The sequence below is a fragment of the Stegodyphus dumicola genome, chromosome 9, assembly GCF_044657685.1.
Source record: "Stegodyphus dumicola isolate Sdum_Otavi_A_Nest chromosome 9, ASM4465768v1".
NCBI classification, from domain to species: domain Eukaryota; kingdom Metazoa; phylum Arthropoda; class Arachnida; order Araneae; family Eresidae; genus Stegodyphus; species Stegodyphus dumicola.
Window position 1 is genome coordinate 190,190,746 of NC_140776.1, and position 22,333 is coordinate 190,213,078.

General features: G+C 34.0%; 1 long non-coding RNA gene across 1 annotated transcript in view; it reads left to right on the plus strand.

The window, feature by feature from the left end:
• The first annotated feature begins 511 nt into the window (after positions 1 to 511).
• LOC146995592 (uncharacterized) overlaps positions 512 to 22,333 on the plus strand; it is a 36,957-nt gene continuing 15,135 nt past the window's right edge. Inside the window, exons 1-3 of the long non-coding RNA XR_015043246.1 lie at positions 512 to 838; positions 11,995 to 12,047; positions 17,566 to 17,627. This is a non-coding gene — a long non-coding RNA (uncharacterized LOC146995592). The remainder of the gene's footprint in view (positions 839 to 11,994; positions 12,048 to 17,565; positions 17,628 to 22,333) is intronic.

The following is a 22,333-nucleotide window of genomic DNA, read 5'->3' on the forward strand; positions in this document are numbered from 1 at the left end:
CGAAACACTTTTTGAGGACTGTAGTATTACCGGGAGCGCAAGGGTTAAATATCGAAAACAATTTCACAGTGATTTTAAGAAAAACTATAAGAATCTTGAAGAATATTCTAAAGAGATTATGAGGATTTTAAATTCGTCTAAAGAAGCCATAGGCATTTTTGTGTGAATGATGTATGTATATGTGTTTATATGTTTTTATGTCGTCTTATTTTTTTGTTTTTAACAGTTATTATTATTTGTTTCTGTTCGTTTGTATGAATGTATTAGGTCCAGGGATAAAGTGAATTTCCCTGGTCGTATTTATTATTTTGTTTCGTTTTCCTTTTACTAACCTTTTTGTTACTCGGTTCCTGATGATTTGGTTTTCCGGGGCTTGTAGTTTTTCTCTTTTGTTTTTTGTTCTCTTGTTGAGTGTTTTGAGCACGGCTGGATCGCTGGCTCGTCGTTTGTTGTTGGATGGGCTAGCTCCCATGAAGAGTCATATGACCAAGCGTGTCTTGGTTAGGTGGGCTGGGGGCTGCGCCCCGTAATTACACCGGTTGAGCGGAATGCCTGTGTTTTTGATAAGATCTGAAGGATGATTTTCAATTCTATTATAAAATTTGTGAAAGTTAGAGGTTCGAAGGCGATCAGATACCGCCCTAGGTTTTGGTGCTCTCGATTAAAGTTGTATTTTCTCCGTGCATATTAATTTGTGGCTTGTGAGAGTGTAAAATTCGTATAATTTGTGTGTTCCGCTTTCGAAAAAGGTATATTGTATGTTCTGAAATTAGATATTTTTCAAGATATGATGGTGTTAAATTTTACTTACACGGAAACGCCCCACTCGCATGGACGAGTAAGTTAAACATTGATTATTTGATGAATATTTCATGCAACTTTATTCTGTTTGATGTTTTATATTCTTACATGTCTTATTTGTGCATATACTTAAAAGCACAATTCTATCTTGCATGGTTTTAGAGATATTTAAACTTAAAAACGTTGAGTGAGTTAGGCCTAACGAGGCTGACATTTGTTTACATTTGAAGATTTATGTTATTTGAAGGAAAATCGTTTGGTGCATAATAATATCAGAGAGTCTTTTTGCCCGTTGACGGGAAGTCAATGCCAATCTTTGGTGCACCGTATTTGACGTCTTTCAGCACGTTGGTCAATTTGTTCAATTCAGGTGCCAGAACTCTCGTTTTTATTGCAAAAATTTTTCATTTGCTTTGTAGATACTGATTTTACTGTTTTAAGGATGTTTTATTGAATTTTAGAGTTTTTAGAATTTTTTCAAGAAACTTTGCTGCATTGAAGAATTGGATTTTAGTATTTTATAGCTATTTTTTATATTTATTTGACTTTTATTTGTATATAGCTTATTTCTGTGTCCCTTGGCCAACAGTGTCTCAATTAAAAAATAGTAATACTGAAGATCTTACGGAGATAATTAAGAGTGATAGTAAGGATGACATTGTTTCAGTTCTCAAACAAATGAGTAGTGGGTTGATCTTTGGATTATGGTAACTTGGCGATTTGTTGGCGAAACTTTGGCGACCAACTCTGCTACAGCAACCCCCTATTTTTTTCGTTGCCATTTTGTCTTAACGAAGAAAAGACATGTTTCTTTTCTTTTTATTTACTCAACACTTTTTCCAAGAATCTGCTAGCCGAATTACACTTATGCTAGAAATTTTATGGAACAAAACTGCTTAATCATGACAAATATTAACTGCAAAATTGGGAAAAAGTGCATAATCGCAAACTCCTTGCCGCGTTTTTCAAAATCGCACATACACAGTAACCATGTACACGTCGACTTATTTTTACTTAAAAAAACATCCCAGAATTTCACAAAAATGGCATTGCGCACCCTCTTGACTTTATCCATCTACACTGCTATTTTCTCATAAATTACAAAAATTTGCGCGAAAATGCAGGAAAATTTTGTGAATCTTTAAACTCGGTAAAAAGCACATATATGAAATTACCTGATCGCGAAAAAGTATATACCCTATCCAAAAATGAACATTTCCACGTATATGTAAATAAAATGTCCAAAAACTTTTACCTCTAAATTATCTATTATAAACGTCACCAACGAATTCATAACAAAACATTAAAAATGGTTACAAATACTTAGTGTCAAATACTTAAGTTCTTTTCATGCACATTTACTTCTACTCAAACGTATTCCAAAATGCTACAAACATATAACTCTCAAAATCACGATCATTAAATTAAAATATAATTAAATTAAAAAACACTACTTAAAATATAAATAAGCACATACATTAAATTAATAAAAATTAGATTACAATCCTAATTACTTTAAACTAAATCATTGCTAATAACAATTTTCAAATAATACCATATTAATTTATTTACTCCTTACATTTAGAACAATGCATAAAAATAGTATCCTCAAATAATTAAAAATACTAACTTACCTAATCTTCTACAGAATCTTGAGTGTATGGCGGATCACAAAATGTCCATTTTCACCAGATTTCTTGCAACTACACATAAACGTAATAAAAATTTCGGATTTACTTTATATACGGCCATGGGATCCAAATATTAAACAACACTTTTTCACAGAACATAGAATGAAACTACTGCTATAAAGTACAGCAGATATTTTTACAAATATACCCCCTTTTCCGATTAAAGAACAGTGATTCGTCTATTAATGTCGCATGACATATCTCATGATCTCTCATTTCCCTCACACAAAATAATGCGTAATCGGAACTGAGTACTTCTCACATTATTCCCAAAGTCCTGGGTATACCTTTATCGCCTCCAAAATGTCGCCAAACTACCTGTTACCATATTCCAAAGATCAGCCGAGTAGTATTGTAGAAATTTTAAGAGAAAAACGTGTTCCGAAGATGTCGGCTGAGTCTTTGAGTAATGGAAATATCTACACTTCGGAGTGGGTATCCAAGAGATACTTATATCAAGTGAATAGTTCTAAACATGATGACAAATTAGATCTAAAATTCTAAACATAAGAGAAATTAGATCGTGTCTTGGATGGAATTGCTGATCTTCGGGATAGGTTTAGAGCAGATGAGAAGAATATGGAAAACAAAGGGATTGAGGTCAGGAGTAAGAAAATTAGAAATAAGGAGAAGAAAAACTTGTATAAGGAAAAAAATAATGAAATTATTTTGAAACCTTTGAAAGAAGGTGTAGACGTTTATGATGAAATCCGTGAAAATTTAAATCCAAGCGATATGGGAATTGATGTTGTAAAATCTTATTGCAGACGAAAGGGTGAGATGGTGGTACAGCTGAAGAATAAAGAAGAATGCAGAGTTTTGGAAAAGGAAGTAGTAAATAATCAAAAATTCAATGGATCGGTTTTACCTAGAAGGCGTAAATTTATACGACCAAAATTAATTATTTATAATGTTTCTGATGCTCTGTCTGATGAGAAATTTGTTGCAGCTATGAAGTGTGATTGTTCTTGCAATCAGGAATGTGTTAAACCAATTTTTAAAATTAAGGCCACTGAACAAGAAGTATCCCATAGAGTTTTCCTGATAAATAGTGAATGTCAAAAGCAGGTCTTGGAGGATCAGCGTCTACTTAAAGAATGGAAGTCTTACTCAACAAAGTTATTTCTACGACCGAAGCGATGTGTGAGATGTCTGTCTTTTGGACACACAAAGAAAGATTGAGAAAATGAAGTTATATGTAGTATTTGCTCAAGAGAACATCATAAATCTTCTTGTAAGAGTGAATATCATTGTTCCATAAATTGCAAAGAGTTTAACAAGAAATTTAATACAAATTTTGATATTTCACGTGATGCTTTTTCGGTAGATTGTAGTGTTTACATTGAGGAAATGAAATTTCTAAAAACACATTTGGATATTTAATTCTGATTATTGTATTGTCGGCCGGGACTATTTTATATATTTTAGATTACTTTTTATCTTATACTTTGTCCTGTTCTGATTGATATAAATTAAATATTATACACTTGAACAAGATACAGATGAAGAATTTTGCCCTCATCCCTGGTAAGTAGCTCTTGAATTTATCTAAAATAAAGAGATTTTAACTACTGACTGTGTGGAGAGTTGTTAATGCTATTGATGGTAGAGCCGCGATTATTGTAGAAGATAAAAGATTAGAATTGACAGTCGATGTTGTTCAAGATTGTATAGTGGCAATAACTGTTTATTTGGAACACACACGTATTGCTATCATTTCTAGTTATTTCTCACCTGCAGAGAACTTAGATACTCATTTAAGTCAATTGGAAAGTTCTTTTAGATTATATACATATAGTTTTATTATAGTAGGAGATTTTAATTCAAAGAATTTTAATTGGGGGCGAATGAAATGGATAGTAGGGGAGTTTTAACTTACCATTTTATTATACAACATAATTTGAAACTTTTAAATGTGCAAGATCTTGCACCAACGTTTTTGTCCCCTGTGTGTCAAGGTTGGACTGATTTGGCCCTTTGTTCTCCAGATATGGATATTGATAAAGTGAGAGTTTTGGACAGTAAGACATTCAGTGATCACAGGTATATGTTAATTAAAATTGGAAACTGTGAGATGGAGAATAGTACACGAAAAATTTATTCAAGAGATTTAAATAGAATCAAAAGTATGATTAAAAGAAGTCGAATTGCTCTTGGTAAAATTGAAGATAAAATTAGTTTGGTCAAAACCTCAGAGGATTTGAATAATATTGTTTTTGAAATGGAAAATCATAGAAAAAAAAATGGATAAGTACTTGTTGATTAAAAAAACCATGTAATTATCGAAAACATGTTTCCTGGTGGACTGGGGCCTTGGATGTTCAACGAAGGAAAGTTCGAGCCCTGAGGAAAAGCTCACAAGTTAATAATATACCTGAGGGATTGCGGATAGAAAGAAGAATAAGATATAAAAGAAACTTAGCAATTTACAAGAAACTGATTAAAAAAGTTAAAAGGAATTTTAGAGAAAACTCTTTTTTAGAAAATACAGTTTATTATGATAAATATTATAAAATTGCCACTAGCAAAATGTGACAAAAGATAATTTTAGAAATGGGTAATAATGATTTTCATAAAATTGAAGATTATTATGATAAAATAATAAGAAAAATTTTAAAATTGAACGACTGTGATGTTGTTGGAGAAGAAGATGAAACTTTTGAATGTGAACAACGAAATGATAATCAAAAAGAAAATAGAAGTACCGGAAGATACCACACTGTTTGTGATGATTTTTTTACTTAGGAAGAAATTTATTGTGTTGTTAAAAAATTGAGGATTAGATCTGCCCCTGGAATTGATGGTATTGGAGCCAATATTATTAAGAAATTATTTGAATTTTATCCTTCTCTTTTTATTATTCTGTATAATAAATGTTTGTCTTTGGTGGCTTTCCCGGACTGTTGGAAAGTTGGAAGAATTATCTTGATACCTAAAGAAGGTAAAAGATATCGTCCTATTTGCCTGTTAAAAGTATTTGCAAAAATTCTTGATAAACTTGTTACTAATAGAATTAGTTATATCCTTGATACTGAGAATTTTATAAGCAAAAGGCAATACGGTTTTAGGAAGGGAAAGTCGACTGATTTGGCTCTATATCACACAGTTAATTTTATTAGATAGAAAAAGAATGATTACCATGTTGCCTTAATATCATTCGATATTCATGGGGCTTTTGATGCTATCGTTTGGTCCTTACTCCTCTCCACTCTCCAGAAGGCTGGAATTACTGGAAGACATTTTGGTCTAATAAGAAATTATTTGATGAACAGAACAGTCATATATCAAGACGACTATGATAGATTTGTTTTACATTATCGAATTGAGAAAGGATTCTCACAAGGCTCCTGCAGTGCTCCCTTGTTTTGGAGCCTCATGATAAGCGAAATACTTGTTGATTTACCATGCACGGAGATTATTTGTTTCGCTGACGATATCATGGTCTTGTCCTATGAGTGCTCCCTTGAAAAATTAGAACAAAGATTCAAAATAGTTGATGAATTATTTAATAAATAGAGCTTTAAACAGAAAATTCAGTTCAATTTGGACAAGACTCAAGCTATTTTTTTCCTATGGGTGGCGCACAAACAAGACCGCCGAAATTGAAGTTTGAAAGAAGAAATATTAAATTCAAAGATGAGATTAAGTATCTGGGGGTTATTATAGATCGTATACTGAATTTCATCCCACACTTTAAAGATATTCAAAGGAAGACTGAGAGAGTTATGACATTTTATAATAGTACCTTTACCCCAGGTACCTTGACTAACAAAAGCACCACCCTTAGAGAGATTTATATTAACGTCATTTTACCTAAGATTATTTACGGAATAGGTTCATGGGGACTTCAAGCAGGGGAGCTTATAAGATTGCGGACTAAATTGGACTCTATGCAGAGAGCTTGGCTTCTGACCATCACTAGAGCTTTTAGAACTCTCTCAACGGAGGTTCTGTGTATACTTGCCGGTGTACCCCCTCTCTCTATCTATTATCAATTTTACTATGAAAAATTTGTATTGGGTAATGGTTTACAGGATTTTATTTTATACAATGATTTTTAAAGTGTGCTCTGATTTTATTAAATATGCAGTTTTTAAGGGAATAAATCCAAATATATTTCATGGTATAAATTTTGATTATAACAGATTGGAAATGAATGAAATAGATATATTTACAGATGGCTCTGGTTTTGAGGGGGGCTTCGGGTCTGCATTTGTGGTTTATTTTTATAATTTAGAGATTTATAATAAAAAATTTTAAATGAATAATATCAACTATGTGTACCAGGCTGAAATTATTGCACTAAAAGAAGCCATCAGATGGACTACTGAAGGACTTAATAATCGACATTGTATTCATATTTATTCTGATGCTCTTTTGGTCTTGATGGCGCTCTCCCAGCCAGAGCCAAAAATGTTCTTTTAGAAGAAGTAAAGACACTTTATTTTGCTGCTAGCAATAAGCATTCTTTACAGTAACACTGGATAAAAGCACACGTGGGACATACAGGTAATGAGAGGGCGGATGCACTGGCGAAAGAAGCTGCCCTGGGGGATGGATCAGATTATTTATTTATAAAACCCGCAAGGCGGAAGAAGATTACGATCATGAAGGACTATTATAATAAAAAATGGAAAGAAAATTGGGATTCCTCCGGGAAAAAAGTTAAGTACCTGAAAGAAATACAAGTTGTCAATAAAATGAAATTCTACAGTGATATAGATGTTAATCAGCTATTGTCAAGACACGGTAGGTTTCCCTATTACTTGAGAAGATTTCACCTCCAGGGCAATGAAAATTGCCTTATATGTCATCAGATTGGCGACGCTGAACACTTCCTTGAGACTTATATTCTTATCAAGAGGGTGAGAGACAAATATGGAACATTTGATGTGAAAAATCTAAAATATGAGATATTGCAAAATTATTCAAGAGACATTATGAAGATTATCAATAATAACAGACAACTAATTGGTATACAGATCTAAAATGGAGTTTACTTGGACTGTATTATATATATAAGATGGTTTTCAACTAATAGACCCCTCAGGGGGCTCGCTCTTGTGAGTACGGGTGTGGCAATCCCGAGGTACCCTAGCCCTTCAGGGGATCATCTTCTTAATGAGACGGGTGTCACGATCCTGGGGCCCCAGTTATCTATCCTCTTTTCCGTCTCCTCTCTCTTGGCTGGAACTTTTTCCCTTCCCTTCTCCCTTGTGGTTTCTCTCTACGAAGTTTGGGGCTCGTCACGAGAGACTGGAACAGACCTTGTCTCTAGTTTTCGAGTCGGGGGAAAACTGCTCACGTGTTTTCCGTGCGTGGAGACCCGTGTCGCTGGAAAGGAGGGTCCTGGTAGTTGAGGGGCGAGGTACTGTCCCCAACACACTGCTCTGGCCTCTGCTTCAGCTAAACGGGAGGCACCTTAGTCGTCCTCACGGGTGTCAATCGGCTGGTCACTAGTCCTTGTATCAGTGGCTTGGGGTCAAGCTCTCGGGAGTACCTGCTTTCGGGAAAGCCGACTGTGGGGCTTCAGTTTGCGTATAGGTCCGGCTAGCCCTAACACAGGAATCTGTGTTCCCTTGTTGGGCTCCGTGCTGGGCGGGGCCGTCGGACCTGAATTTTTTCTCTTTCAATTATGGCTTCTCTTTTTATTCTAAAAAAACTGACTCAAATGACACCAACCAAAATATTGAAATTGTTGACAAATCAATTAACAAGAAGATCCGTACCGATGAAAATGACAAAGATACTGAAATTGTTGACAAATCCAGTAACAAGAAGATCCGAACCGATGCAAATACCAAAGAATCTAATGATTGTCCGCGCTTCCTTTTTGTCTCTAGTCCTTCTGGTGAACTGCAAAAGATGTCTCAATTCTTTTGTTTCTTATCACGTCAACCACTTTATATAGTGCCAATTCTGTACTCCTTCCTTTTCTAAAACCATATTGGTCATCTTATATTACTTCATCCCTATCAATCAAAAATTGTAGTCTATTGATCAACAGTTTCTCGTAAACTTTACCCAGAATCTTGAGCAAACATATCGGTCTGAGTTTTCCATTACTTTTAGGGATTAAAATGAGTTCTCCCTCCTTCCAGGTGGTAGGGAAGATTTGAAACTCTAAACATCGATTGTACAAGATGATCAAAAGTGAAGGAAAAAATTCATAAAGGGATTTAACCAATGTGACCCTAATCCCATCCGGTCCGGGGGCAATCTTGTCACGTAAATTGGAGATAACCATATTAACTTCGTTAACGGTAAAATTCATTTCTCTTGTATCATCCATATCTACCTCTGAGTCATCCATAATAATATCGCTGTAATTCTCATTTAAATCGAGGGCATCTTCTATGAGTCTTCGATAATAGTCCTCTGGGGAACCGCCACCATTTCTATGTAAGATCATTCTCTTCTTCTTTTTATCTGCAGCAATTCTATAGAATTTATCATAGTAATCTCTGTTTCGCAGAAAAAAGACATTGCTTGAATTCATATTTTGTTCTTTTAATCGCCTTCTTATAAATGGCCAAATATTTTTTATGAAGCGTTCTTCTCTCTATTTTTATTGAATCTTGAATACCATAGACCTGATAGCTCTTCCTATAGGCTCTAACTTTTCTTTTAAGCCTTGGAAGGGCAGGGATCCACCAAGAAATTTCATGTTTCTTTCGCTCTGACTTTATCCTCAGTTTATCCATCATTTCTCCCTGTAAATAGGTCTCAAACTCCATAATGACAGAATTCAATTCTTCTGGTGGACCGCAACTAATAATTCTGTTTTCAAACTCAATCAAACGTGGATATAATCTCTTAATAAATTTTTTAACTCGTCCTTTATGTCTAGAGAATATTAGCCGATTTTGTTCAGTTCTAATGGCACAAGACAGATCCAGCAAAATATAGCGATGATCACTTAAAGAGTCTATATCGAGTATTTCCATCTTAACTTTTTCAAAATTCATATCGCACGAGCCCAAAACTAGGTCTGTCCATCCAGTTCCCACTGATGAGGAGAAAGTAGAAGCAGAGTCGCTTTCATTTGAAAGAACCAAGTCCATTTGTAAAATAAAGTCCATGGTTAAAATCCCCCGTTGGTCCAATAGAGGAGCCCCCCAGTTAAAATGCTTTGAATTAAAATCACCAACTAAAATAAATTCATTGTGTATATCTTTTAAAACATTCTCTAAACTCATTAAATGACTTTCAATGTCCTCAGCAGGGGAGAAATAAATAGAGATAACTGAAATTATACCATCTCGATTGTAACAGCTAATACACGTAATTATATCTGAAACATGTTCAACATAAAATTTTAGATTTCTATTAACCACAATGATGGCGGTTCTTCCTTTTTTGTAATGAACAGTCTCTACATTGATAAGCAATGTTGTCCCCAATGTAATAAGGCTTCTGCAGAGTGATAATATCTGGCTCAATATTTAAGACCTTATCCAAAACTGTAAGTTGACATGCCGCAGCGGCGCAGTGATTTAAGTTTATGTTTAAAATGTTCATAATAAAATTCAAATTGTAAAAAGAGTTAAAATCCAAAATAGAATATAATCAATAAAATTAAGGTAAAAAGCTATTTACAGTTAAAATCAAGATAATTAAAACAATATTTTCAATGATAAAATGGTAATATAAAACTAAAATAATCAGTCAAGACACCAGTTTTCAAATAGCTTTATTCTTTACTTACGCGTCACCAGGGGGATAGAAAAGTCTTTCTTCTTAATAAATAGCAGTCCGAGGAGCAGCGGAAACAAATAAACAGCAAAAGGCAAAGTCCCCACCGTAGTGCATAAATCATAAGTAAAATGTCAAATATCTAAATGATCCTTTAAAAATCTAATTTCCTCTTTAAAAACTGAACAAGATCTAGAAAAAGCATCATGCATAAAATCAAATACTGTACCATATTGTTCATTGTATTCGATACAATTACAACACTTAACTTCTTCACGCTTACATTCATTCTTCTCATGTTTCAGAGAACTTGTAGCGCATCGTAGATCAAACCTGCAAAATTTTTTAGTGTGACCATATCTAAGACACCTTGAGTATCTCTTTGGGTTTAAGTATAAACGGCTCGCATAGGATTTCCATCCCAATGCGAATCGTTCATCTTCTAATACAGAACTCTGACACTCTGAAGAAACCATAAAAACACGATGTGTAACCTCTTTTTCGGAAGTCTTTAGCCGAAAACGTGCTCTAGTGCAGTGTCCATCGCATGTGCAATCCTCTTTAAGCTTACGCAAAATATCCGAATCCTCCACAAAATCTCCAACGTTATAAATTATAATTTTTGTCTTTATAAATTTGTATTTCCTGGTCTTAACGACATCCTTTAATTTATCTTCTTTTAATATTGCTTTCTATAAGACCGCGACTTCATATTTATCCTTCATTCTAACCACAACATCACCGTTTTTTTCTTGTAAAAGCGTTAATAACTCCAATGCCTAATTTGCCCGGATCAAGTTGCCTAGAGATTTCCTCGTAGACATCTTTACTTTTGTCTACTGATCTTAGTAAAATTTCATTATCTTTATTCTTAGCTTTATAGAAGTGCTTTTCTTTCTTTTGTAAGACCATATCATCCATATCATTTTCTCCGGTCTCTTTTACCTCACAAGGACCGCTACATACTTGGTCATCTCTGCCTTTAATCATTTTCTTGATTTCCCTCAGTTCTTCAAATATACCGGTAAAATTTTCTTCTCTATGTTTAGAGTTCTCAAGTTCAATCTGGTTCAGGCTGTATTTCTCTACCCATCTAGCGATAAAAGACAAACCTGACGAGAGGTCATGAATAATGTTCTTTGCGATCCGCTTTTCCTTCATTACATCAATTGTATCATAAAGATTTTGAATAACACTCAATACATCAGTTTTACTCATGTCTTGTTCAAAAGTACTCTCACTTTTATTAAAGGAATCTCTATCATTCATAGTATACATCTTGAAACGTTTCTATAATAACTACAATGCACCACGGAAAGGGGACTTAAGAAATTAAAACATATATTTACATATCACAATATCAAATTTTCGTTAAAAGAAATTCTCAAAATTCCTTAATTTTCATAAAAATCCAAAAATTCCATTAAAAAATGCTTAAAAACATTTAAAATCCAAAATTTCCGAAGATATGCGTGAATTTATATATTTGCGCGTTTGAAATTTGGCATATTTGTTGAAAGCGATGAATCATCAAATGTGGTTTAGACACTTTGCTAAAATTCTTTGAAAATAGGAACTGTCTGTCCGATAATTGTCAACGGACGATGCTATTATTAATTTTCGATATTGTCAAAGTGAGTATATTATCATCTGCATTTTAAATAAAATTTAATTGTTATCCTGAAAGTTTTCCGTATTGTATGCATTGCAAGGCTCTTTGTATATATAGTTCGTTTTACTTTTGTTCTAGAGGTATTATTCTTCGATCTCTTATTTTGGCTTTTTTTTTCTGATTATTCTATTTTAGGAGCGGTAAAATCCTGTGCGGTGTGAATATGTTATGCTGCTTATCAACGAAAAGTAAGTGCTATAATTTATCATTCAAATTTTATAAGAGTATTAAAAAATTCTGCATTTAAAATGAAATCTATTTGTTATTTTAAAATTTTGCGGAACATATAGAATGGAAGTCTCTATATATACACTGGTGTGCAAAAATTAAGGACGAAGTCGAAAAATTAGCATATCAGCTGAACGAAGAGGCAGAGCGGACAGAAAGACCAATCAGGAGATTAAGTAAGGTGATGTACGGTAGCACATGCGCAGATATGCAGGTAGACGTAATGGGGGAGTGTCTGAGTAGTATAAAGCATGTTGTCGGTGTAAGATCAGTATTTCTGGCAAAGAGATTGCACGCCGTATAGCAGTTAAAATCACTCACTGAGTTGCTGCCTCGGCGAGAAATGGCGAATAATCAATCTGTTAGACGACGTCTGGATGCTTTACCCGAGGTTGAATCATTGGGAAGTTGGAGGAAGGCCGCAGTGTGACAAGTGTGGCTGCAGAGTTCGGAATTGCTCACAGCATCGTTTCACGACTTTGGAGACAATTTCAAACTACAAGAACAGCTATCCGAGGGTTTAGTAGTGGTCATCCACGAGGAACCACACCCGCAGATGACCGGTATATTGCCTTACAGGCCAGAAGAAACAGGCGGCAGACAGCGGGAGAAATCGCTAGACACACGACACAGGCGACTGGACGATGATATCGCGTTTTACCGTGGCCAGAAGACTGCACGGTGGTGGTCTGTTTGCACGACGCCCTGTACGGTGTGTACCTCTAACGCCTGCCCATCGGAGAAGGCGTTCTCTGTGGTGCCGGGAATACCGGAATTGGAGAGACAATGAATGGGGAAGAGTACTCTTTACAGATGAGAGCAGATTCAGTCTGAGCAGCGATTCTCATCGCATACTCATCTGGAGAGAGCGGGGAAGCCGCAATCATCCCTGGAACATCATTGAAAGGGACAGGTATGGAGGTGGCGGTGTTCTCGTGTGGGGAGGCATCAGGCTTGGTAGCCGTACAGACCTTCACATCTTCGACTCAGGTTCAGTCAACGGGACCCGTTATTGTAACGAGATTCTTCTTCCATATGTGCGTCTTTTTAGAGGCGCTATTGGTCCGCAGTTCCTTTTCATGGACGACAATGCACCATGTCATCGCACAGTAGCTGCCGAACAGCTCTTAGAGAGTGAGGATATTGAACGTATGGATTGGCCGGCACGATCTCCGGATCTCAATCCCATCGAGCATGTATGGGATTTTTCTAGGCAGACGCTTGGCAGCTCGTACCTTACCACCAGTAACAATTCCGGAGCTTCGATTGTCGCTGCAAGACGAATCGGCAGCAATACCTCAACAACTCATTGACACCCTCATTCTCAGCATAGGCAGACGCTGTGAAACCTGCCTAGCAGTCAGGGGAGATCATATCCCCTATTAAAGACCGGATATTTCTTGCTGGACACCCATCACAGTCATGTTTCGGTCTTCAGTCGCATTGCGCTCCATGCTACTTTTTCAATAAAGCTTCTTTTTATCTCTCTGATTTCTCTTTTAGTAAGTGTTGCTTACATTACTCATGTCCTTACGTATTGGGGATCTTACGCTATTAAATGTGTTGATTTGGAAAGCTTTTGTACAAAGTTATATTGAAAAAAACCGTCTCGTCCTTAATTTTTGCACACCAGTGTATTTCATTTCTTTATTTTCCCTGAATGGTTGTTCTAGTATATTTTAGCTTTTCCATGTTTCCTATTTACGTCATTTTTATGTTATATTTAATTTAAAAGTGGAAACGGAGCTTGGCACTTTTAAATGTAAAATTCTTTATAAATTAAATTTTAATCTGTTTAAAAAAATATACTGCTGCCAGACAACAAAAGCAAACAATAAAGGATTAGTTTGGTGATTAGTTTAGGATTAGCACTTGTATGTTTACTTCATTGTGCGATGCAAATAAAGTATTGTAATCGCAAAAAATTTCGTGTATCATATTTCAACAAAAATATACATTCCATCCGCTCTCTAAATCACTTGAAAGGTGCTTTCGAGTGACATCTGTATGTATGGATGGAATAAAGGACTGTTGTTTGCAAAAAGGATTACAAATTCGATTTTAAATGCACTCAGAAAAGACTTTTACTTGACTTTTGTGTGTATTTATGTATTTATCTTTCATAACTTGAAGAAATAGAGGTACAACGTTGAAATTTTGGATATGGGATTGTTGTAACATGTAGATGTGCACCTCCCGTTTTTGCTGGAATCGGCTGCGCCAGTTGTATGTATATATTCTCACTCTGTTACCAGGCTCGGCGAGCATACTTTTTAAATTATTATATATAGGTTAATTGTGCATTTTTTCTTTAAAAGTGATTGAATTATGTGGTTTAATGGTTGTAGAATTATCCACAGTTTAAAACTGGCGAGTTAAGCCTAACGAACCACTATTTTTTTGCATTTGAAATTCAGTAGAATATTGAATTCAGTTTTTGCACCTTCAGTATCTTTTTACCGAGTGGGATCAAAAGTAAACATTCAGTTTTACGCACCGAAAAATGTATCTTCTTGCCGCAGGTCGAATGGCTTTTTTTTTTTCATAAAAACTGTAATTTTAATCGTAAAAATTGCTTTTTTACCTGTATTTGGTGTTTATTTTTAGTCCAAAGGGACTTTGACCCTAAAGGATGATTGGTTTCGTTTTGCGATTTTGTGTCTAATCACTATAAACGGTGTATCACTATTCAAATTGTTGCCACCTAATATTATCGCCCAGTATTATAGTTGAAGAAACTAATAATGAAGAATTTGCTTGAATGTATGTATTTTTCTCACAGTGTGATGAAACAAAGGTGCCTAGAGCCATCGAGTTTTGAATGACGTAATTCTATTGCGAATATGAGCATCTGGAAGCCCAAATTTGAAACTTGGAATTTTTTTTATTATCGATTTCATGTTTTGCAAAACTTTAACGAATTTTTCATTAACAAACACAGGGATTTCAAAGCGAGCAATGTCAATGTTGTACAGAAAAAAAGGATTTTTATCATCAGCGTTTCAGACTGTGTATCAGAAATTCTAAAGATACGCTCAATTTAAAATTATTTGATGTTATTGCTCTTGAACTGAATTTTATGGTTTAAGTGCGAAGATCATGATATCTAATAAATAAAGTTAACACGCAAAATGTTATAAAAACTCCTCTTTGGAAATAATTTAAAATATGAAACCTTTCAGAATTTCTTTTTATTGATTTTTTTTTCCTCATTTCTATGCAGTACAAAAGAAGCTGGATAATTTACTTTGAACTGCCTGATTGTCTCTTTCTTGTGTTATTGTTCTTTGGAGTAGACTCAGGGCCCGAAAAACTTCGTCATTTGCACCCCTGGCTTCGAAAAACTTCTGAAGTTCTTCTTCACACTGAAAAAGCCATTGAGGACGTTGGGGGCGGCTCAGCTTGAAATTATTCACATTCGTGGCGTTTATCAACGCCGCTTTATTATTTTCTCCGTCTGCCACAATTTGCAGCCACAATATCCTTGGAAGCAGTTGACAACATTTGCGTCAACATACATATAATTTTCAAATTCTTCTCTGTTCATTTCCAAATTCTCCAAGACGTCTATGTCTTCTTCTTTCTTAGTGATTTGTCTCACTTGAGAAATGTCCAAGCCAGCTTTATGGAAGCAATTGGTAATGCATGTTGATGTAACGTTATTTTCCATGCATCGTTCATTAAATGTATCGCTTCGAGTACGTTTACATTAACATTTGAGGATGTTCCTATTTTTTCTCTCCTATCGAGAAGCATCAAAATCATCAGGTGCATCAAGTTTGATGTAAAACTTTTGATGATTCCTTGGTCCATAGGCTGAATAACACTTGAAGAAATCATTAAGAAAAATTGAAACCTGATCACTCTCCAAGATAAAATGAAGCCGCCGTCATGCATGCGCAGGACTTATGACTCTTCATTAACCTTCGGTTGACTTCGGAATGTTAAAGAAATTTTTCCAAGAAAGGATTAGCTGACCTGAAGAAGTGGAACTCAATAAAAGTTGTATGAATCACAAAACTATTGCTAACTATAACCGAATTTGCTCGTTAAAAGCGACCAGTGTTTTCGATTGTACCAACCAAGTATTTTCGATTTATTCCTTAAATCCGGATTCTCGTTAAATCAGGGCTCGTTATAAGCGAGTTGTACTGTATTTGTTTTCTTACAGCATATTTCAGTTCAAAAGTTTTATTTCTGAAAAAAAAAAATTACATTTCCGTCAATGATTATGTATACTCAATATTTGGCATTTTCTGTCAATCTCGTAATTCAGTACAAAGTCCGTAATCCAGATGTCCATTATCCGGAATGATCTATAATCCGGACCTCAAAGCCACAAACTTACGCATGCGCGTTTGATGCGCGCGTCCGCTACGCATGCGCGTAAAGCTAGTAAAGTGTTTACACATGAGTTCTTCCGATAGTGATGAAAGTGACAGAGAGGTTATTATTGAAAACGAAAAAATTTCGATTGACAAGTTAGTCGGTATTCTCGACACAGCAATTACAGGATTTGAACAGTGGAACTTTGTAACTGAACAAGAAATTAGGTCTGTTTATAGAAGAGAGAATTCGAGAGAAAGTATTAGCACAAAAAACGAAGCAACTTAAACAAGTTACATTGAAAGAAATGTTTAATAAAGTAAACAAATAAATATTAAGCTTTTTTTTTTTTTTTTTTTGTAAATTTTGATGCCCTTTAGATCATAGTTGTTCTTTATTTCATAAATTACGGTTTCATATTTTTAATTGTATAAGTTCTGCATGCCATCTTACCAGATTTAAATTGATGATCTATAATCCGGAAAAAACCCTAATCTGGAATTGCCGAAGTCCCGACGAGTCCGGATTACGGACTTTGTACTGTAATTATTTTCCTCAATCCACTGGAACAACTGTAAAGCAGTCAATATTATACAATTAAAACAATCGTCTTTGTATACTGTAAGTCTCAGCTCTGCTAAATTCTTTTAATACTTGATACTGATTCGTTTAGAAAACTTAGAACAAAGTAATTCTGCAGAACGCAATATTAAGGAAACAAATATTTCACTTTAAAATATCTAATTCCTCTTTTTGGAACTTGTATCTATGTTGTAAACGTATTCTACAAAGGCTCTCAATTTGACATATTTAAATATATATTTCCCAAGTCATATATAGTATATAGTCATTTAAATATATATTTTCCAAGTCATATATAGTAATATATATTCCAAGTCATACATAGTATATATTATCAAGTCATATATAGTATATAGTCAAGTCATATATTGTCATATCAGTCATATAAGTTTCCTAAAAGGTTTAGCCAGTGTATTTAAAAAATATTAATATTTCTTGGTTATATTCATTTTGTTTCGTTCTGATGAAATTAGAAGATGAAGGCGAAATTTATTTCTTAAAAACTTAAATTTAAATTTAATGTCACTAAGAGGATTAATGCTAATAAAAGAAATTACATCTTTATTTAAGGTTACTTGTACTACCGTAAAATTGGTTTGGCTTCTCCAATATCATCTCCAACAGCGCTCCAGGTAAAGTGTGCATTTCTATAACTAATTATCATGATAATTTTATTATTCATAAGAAAGAAAGTATTATACCTGTTGGTGAACCAGCTAGTTCATTAAAATTATTACATTTGGTTTATTTGATTATGGCAAAGCACTCGAGGGCTATCTGCCTAAGGAGAGGGATGCCTTCATGGAAGCCTTTCTAAAGGAAACTGGCTCGTATACACGTTACACATGGGAAAAATCAGGAAAACGCCCATGCAGCCAGCATGTTCTCCAGGATTCAAATCCAGAACCAAACTACCAGTGTTCAGCGATTTTACCACTATGCTGCTGGTGAGCCTAATTTAAAGTATTAGATCTACGGCAAATGCTATAATCTGTCACTTTAAAATAATCAGTCCAAAGTGGTTGCCAGCCCTCTCCATTTGCGATAGTAACGCGTGTCGTCCTAACCACACATCATTTATTTCCCCTCCTCGTTTGAGATTGAAGTTTATATTAGTCTTCATTTGCACGCTTTATGTGAAAAAGTGATGGAAAGAGTGTGAAAGTGGAGGGAAAAGAATTAGGCGGCTTTCATCATCTGCTGTCGTTTCCACGGTTATGAGGCAAATCCAGAGGCGGAAAATAACCTATTTTAAAGTAATAGACAGTAGTGGCGCTCGCCGTGATATTTTGCACTAAACCTAACACTTTTCGTTAGTTAATCTTAAGAAACTAGTTGATATGAGAGGGTTCGCTGTGATTTTACACCCATGCGGAATAAACTGAATTTCGAAATTGAATTTTAGAGTTATTTTTATTTAAAACGAGCAACAATTAACCTCGAATTAATGACTCGAGCAACAATTAACCTCGAATATCATGCATTTACTAACACCTGTGGATTAAGAAAATTCAAGTGTATAGGTTTTTAGTCCAAAGGGATTTGAATCCCAAAGGACTATTAGTTTCGTTTTGGCATTTTGCGTCGGACGGATAAATGTCGGTTCACTTTTCAAACTGTTGCCATAAAATGTTAGAGTCCTGCATTATATTTGAAGAAATTAAATAATGAAAATCTGCGTAAATGTATGTATATTTCTCACATTGTCATAAAATAACGGTACATAGAGTCATCGAATTTTGAATAACGTAATCCTCCAACGAATATGAGCATGTGGAAGACCAAATTTGAAATTTGAAATTTGTTTTATGATCGATTTCCTATTTTTTAAAACTTTGACGAATTTTTGATTAACAAACTCAAGGATTTCAAAGCGAGCAATGGCAACGTTGTGCAGAAAAAACATTTTTATCTCCAGCGCGTGAGTCTCTGTATCGGAAATTCTAAAGATATGCTCGTTTTAAAACTATTTTGCGATATTGCTGTTGCACTGGATCTTATGGTTTAAATGCGAGGAACATGATAGTTAATAAATAAAGGTAACACACAAAATGTTAAAAAACGTCCCTTTGGACGTAATTTAAAATCTGAAACATTTCAGTTTTTTTTTTTTTTTTTTTTTTTTTTTTTAAATTTTATTGAGCTGAGAAGGACTGAAAGTGTTACAATGACTCTAGCGTCTTTTCTTATTTCATAGCTTGCATTCTTTTGATTTTTTAAGTGTAAGATTCAGAATACATATTGTGTATGATCTGATTATATCCATTGTTTAAAAGTTATATGTGAATAAATGGAATACATTCGTTGTGAATAAGGTAATTTTATAACGCTGAGTATTTCTTGTGTAGACAGTACATTCAGTGGCGTAAATAAGGGTATGCAAAGAGTGCCGTCGCATAGGGGCCCGAAGGTTTAAGGGGCCCTTGAATGTTCTGCTGAACTACATTCACATGATTAAACTTTAAAAAATGCGCATTCTTTTATAAATAATATGATCAAGGGCAAGGTGCCCCCATAAAAGTTGAATTCAATATTTATGTCATACCAAAATGTCGGGTATCATATTTCAACGGAAATATCCATTTTGACCGTTCTCAAATCCATTTCTACGGTTTGCTTTCGTGACATCTGTACGTACGGACAGAATAAAGGGCTCTTCCTTTAAAAAAGGATTATAAAATGCGCTTAAAACGGATTCAAAAGGGATTTTTCATGACATTTGTACGTTCGCGTATATGTGCATACGTATGTGTACAGTGAGACAGAGATATATATCTCGCATAACTCTAACTTGTATATGGAGTGCTATAATAGCTAGTTGTGCACTTCACTTTTTATTGCAATTGGCAGAATATATATCCACCCCCTTACCAGTCTTAAAAGTACTGTAAATTTAATAAGGGGCCCAAAAATGTTTTCGCATAGGGGCCCAAGAGTTCTAGTTACGCCACTGAGTACATTTAAGAGTGAGCAGTTATTAAAGGTGAAATTTAACACTAAATGTATACGAATGCAAATTAGTAAAATTCACTTTGAATAAAATTCTGCATTGGCTATTATTATAGAACATCTTTTTCATATAGACTGTCATAAAAAGTGCTGACTTCTATTTACATAATTGGTGTAAATATTTTTTCTCATACGCATAGTTTTATGTAAAGATTGCATTTGGGCTCAGATGTTTATCATAGATTTCTTTCTTCATCTTATTTGCCACTTATTAAGTAATATTTTACATCGATATTTTATTATTATAGAACATCTTTTTCATATAGACTTTTATTTACATATAATTGGTGTAAATATTTTTTCTCAACGCATAGTTTTAGGTAGAAATTGCATTTGGGCTCAAATGTTTATCATAGATTTCTTTCTTCATCTTATTTACCGCTTACTAAGTAATATTTCACATCGATACTTTTGCGAAGTATCCAACATGTGTTTGTATTTATTTCAACCAGGTAGTGAAATCTTCATAATTTCCTATATTTGATCTAACTTCGCAATGAAATGTTTCAGAAGCAATCGACGATGCTTTAATTATTTTATTTTGTACAGAAAATTGCGTGGCAAAGTATTTTCAACTATCTTGCTTAAATCTTAAAGCACGCAAAAGATCATGGGACATGACAGAAATATTGCTGGATAAGCATCCACAGATCGCAATAACAGATCGCAATAAACTATTTCCTCGATCAAATGACTTGTGTGCATTGATTGCAAACAGGAAACAACAGCAACGTTTCTGTACGCTTAAATTAACGTAACATCTTTTTCGTGTAGACTACAATAAAAAGTGCTGAGCTTCTAATAACATATATAATTGGCGTAAATATTTTTCTCATATGCATAGTGTTATGTGTTATGTAAAGATAGCGTTTCGGCTCAGATGTTTATCACATATTTATTTCTTCCTCTTATTTACCACTTATTACACTCTAAATTCGAAAGAGTCCTATCCGATTCTAAAGGAGTGATATCCCACCTCCCTCTAATGCCAAAATGGCACCAACCTCGAAGGAGCGATATTTCACTCTAGTAAAAAGCGGTCCCTTTTCACACAAAAACAGGAGTGACCCTTTCTTCGTTCGCTCTTCTTCGATAGTCAGATATCGCCCGATATTCGGGTGAAACCACACACATTACAAGGAGTTATAATAATAGTCTGCTCACTCCTTGATGGTGCGATTTTTATATAATTATTTTATAGGCAAACTGAAAATTGGTATTTGCTATGTAAACTTTATAGCTGATGTATTGTTTTAGATATCTGGTTAAAATATTATCTCTTGAAAAAAATATTTTACACTACTTTTTAACATGCTATTGTGATTTTAATTATCTGATATATACATCTGTTTTAGATTTGCTACCTATGTACTTACTTAAACATTTATTGGCGATGAGATTTCTTTCGAGATCTAACGAAATATACTTATAAAAAAAATTACATCCATATTAAAATATTGGAAATTCGGTGTAGTTAACATTCTGAAATACTTAACACTATCACTTTCTCACAGTTTCTGTAAAATATATTTTATTTTACAGAAACATGGCTTTTGCCTTTATGTGTAGTAAGCAATAAAAATAAGAACGTCAATGCAACTTATATATAAAAACTGGAATAGCAAGATATTCGCAATGAAAAACTTAACTTTTGAATAAAAAATAAGGTTTTTCAGGTACTTAAAACTTTGAATAAATATTTCAGATATTTTCAAAATTTGATTTGAGAAATCAAAAAATTCTTAGTTTCATAAAAGAAATTTAAAAAAAAATCATTTTAGATGAATCATATATATATATATATATATATATAGTGATATACATTCTAAATTTTGTATACATATTTTAATTTAAAAAAGCAAATTATGCTTATTCACAAGATTTGGGCACGTAATCATGTAAATTGTAAGCTAAATTTTCCATTAAATCTAGTTGTTGGAACTACTTTCTAGTTGGAAAAGTAATTTATTAAAAATAGTTCTTGATAAATTTTATAATGAAAATTTGAATGTGTTAGAACAGCTGATCATATATATATATGTGTCAGTAAACCTGTATCATAATCTGATAGATTTAACTTCTTAAAATGCTACTTATAAGTGACTATATTAATACAATTTGTGAATTGATGTTACTAGTAGTTTGTCTACTTGAGCATAATATGCATAAAAAATCGAATAATAAATTTTAATATACATTGAAGTAAGAAACAAATGCGAATTTAATTTCCCTTACATGAAAACTATTCAGCTTTATTTTTAATGTATGAGATTCAGAAAATAAGTAACCATAAAATACTCTCATGCTATTGTTTTTAGCTTCATATATT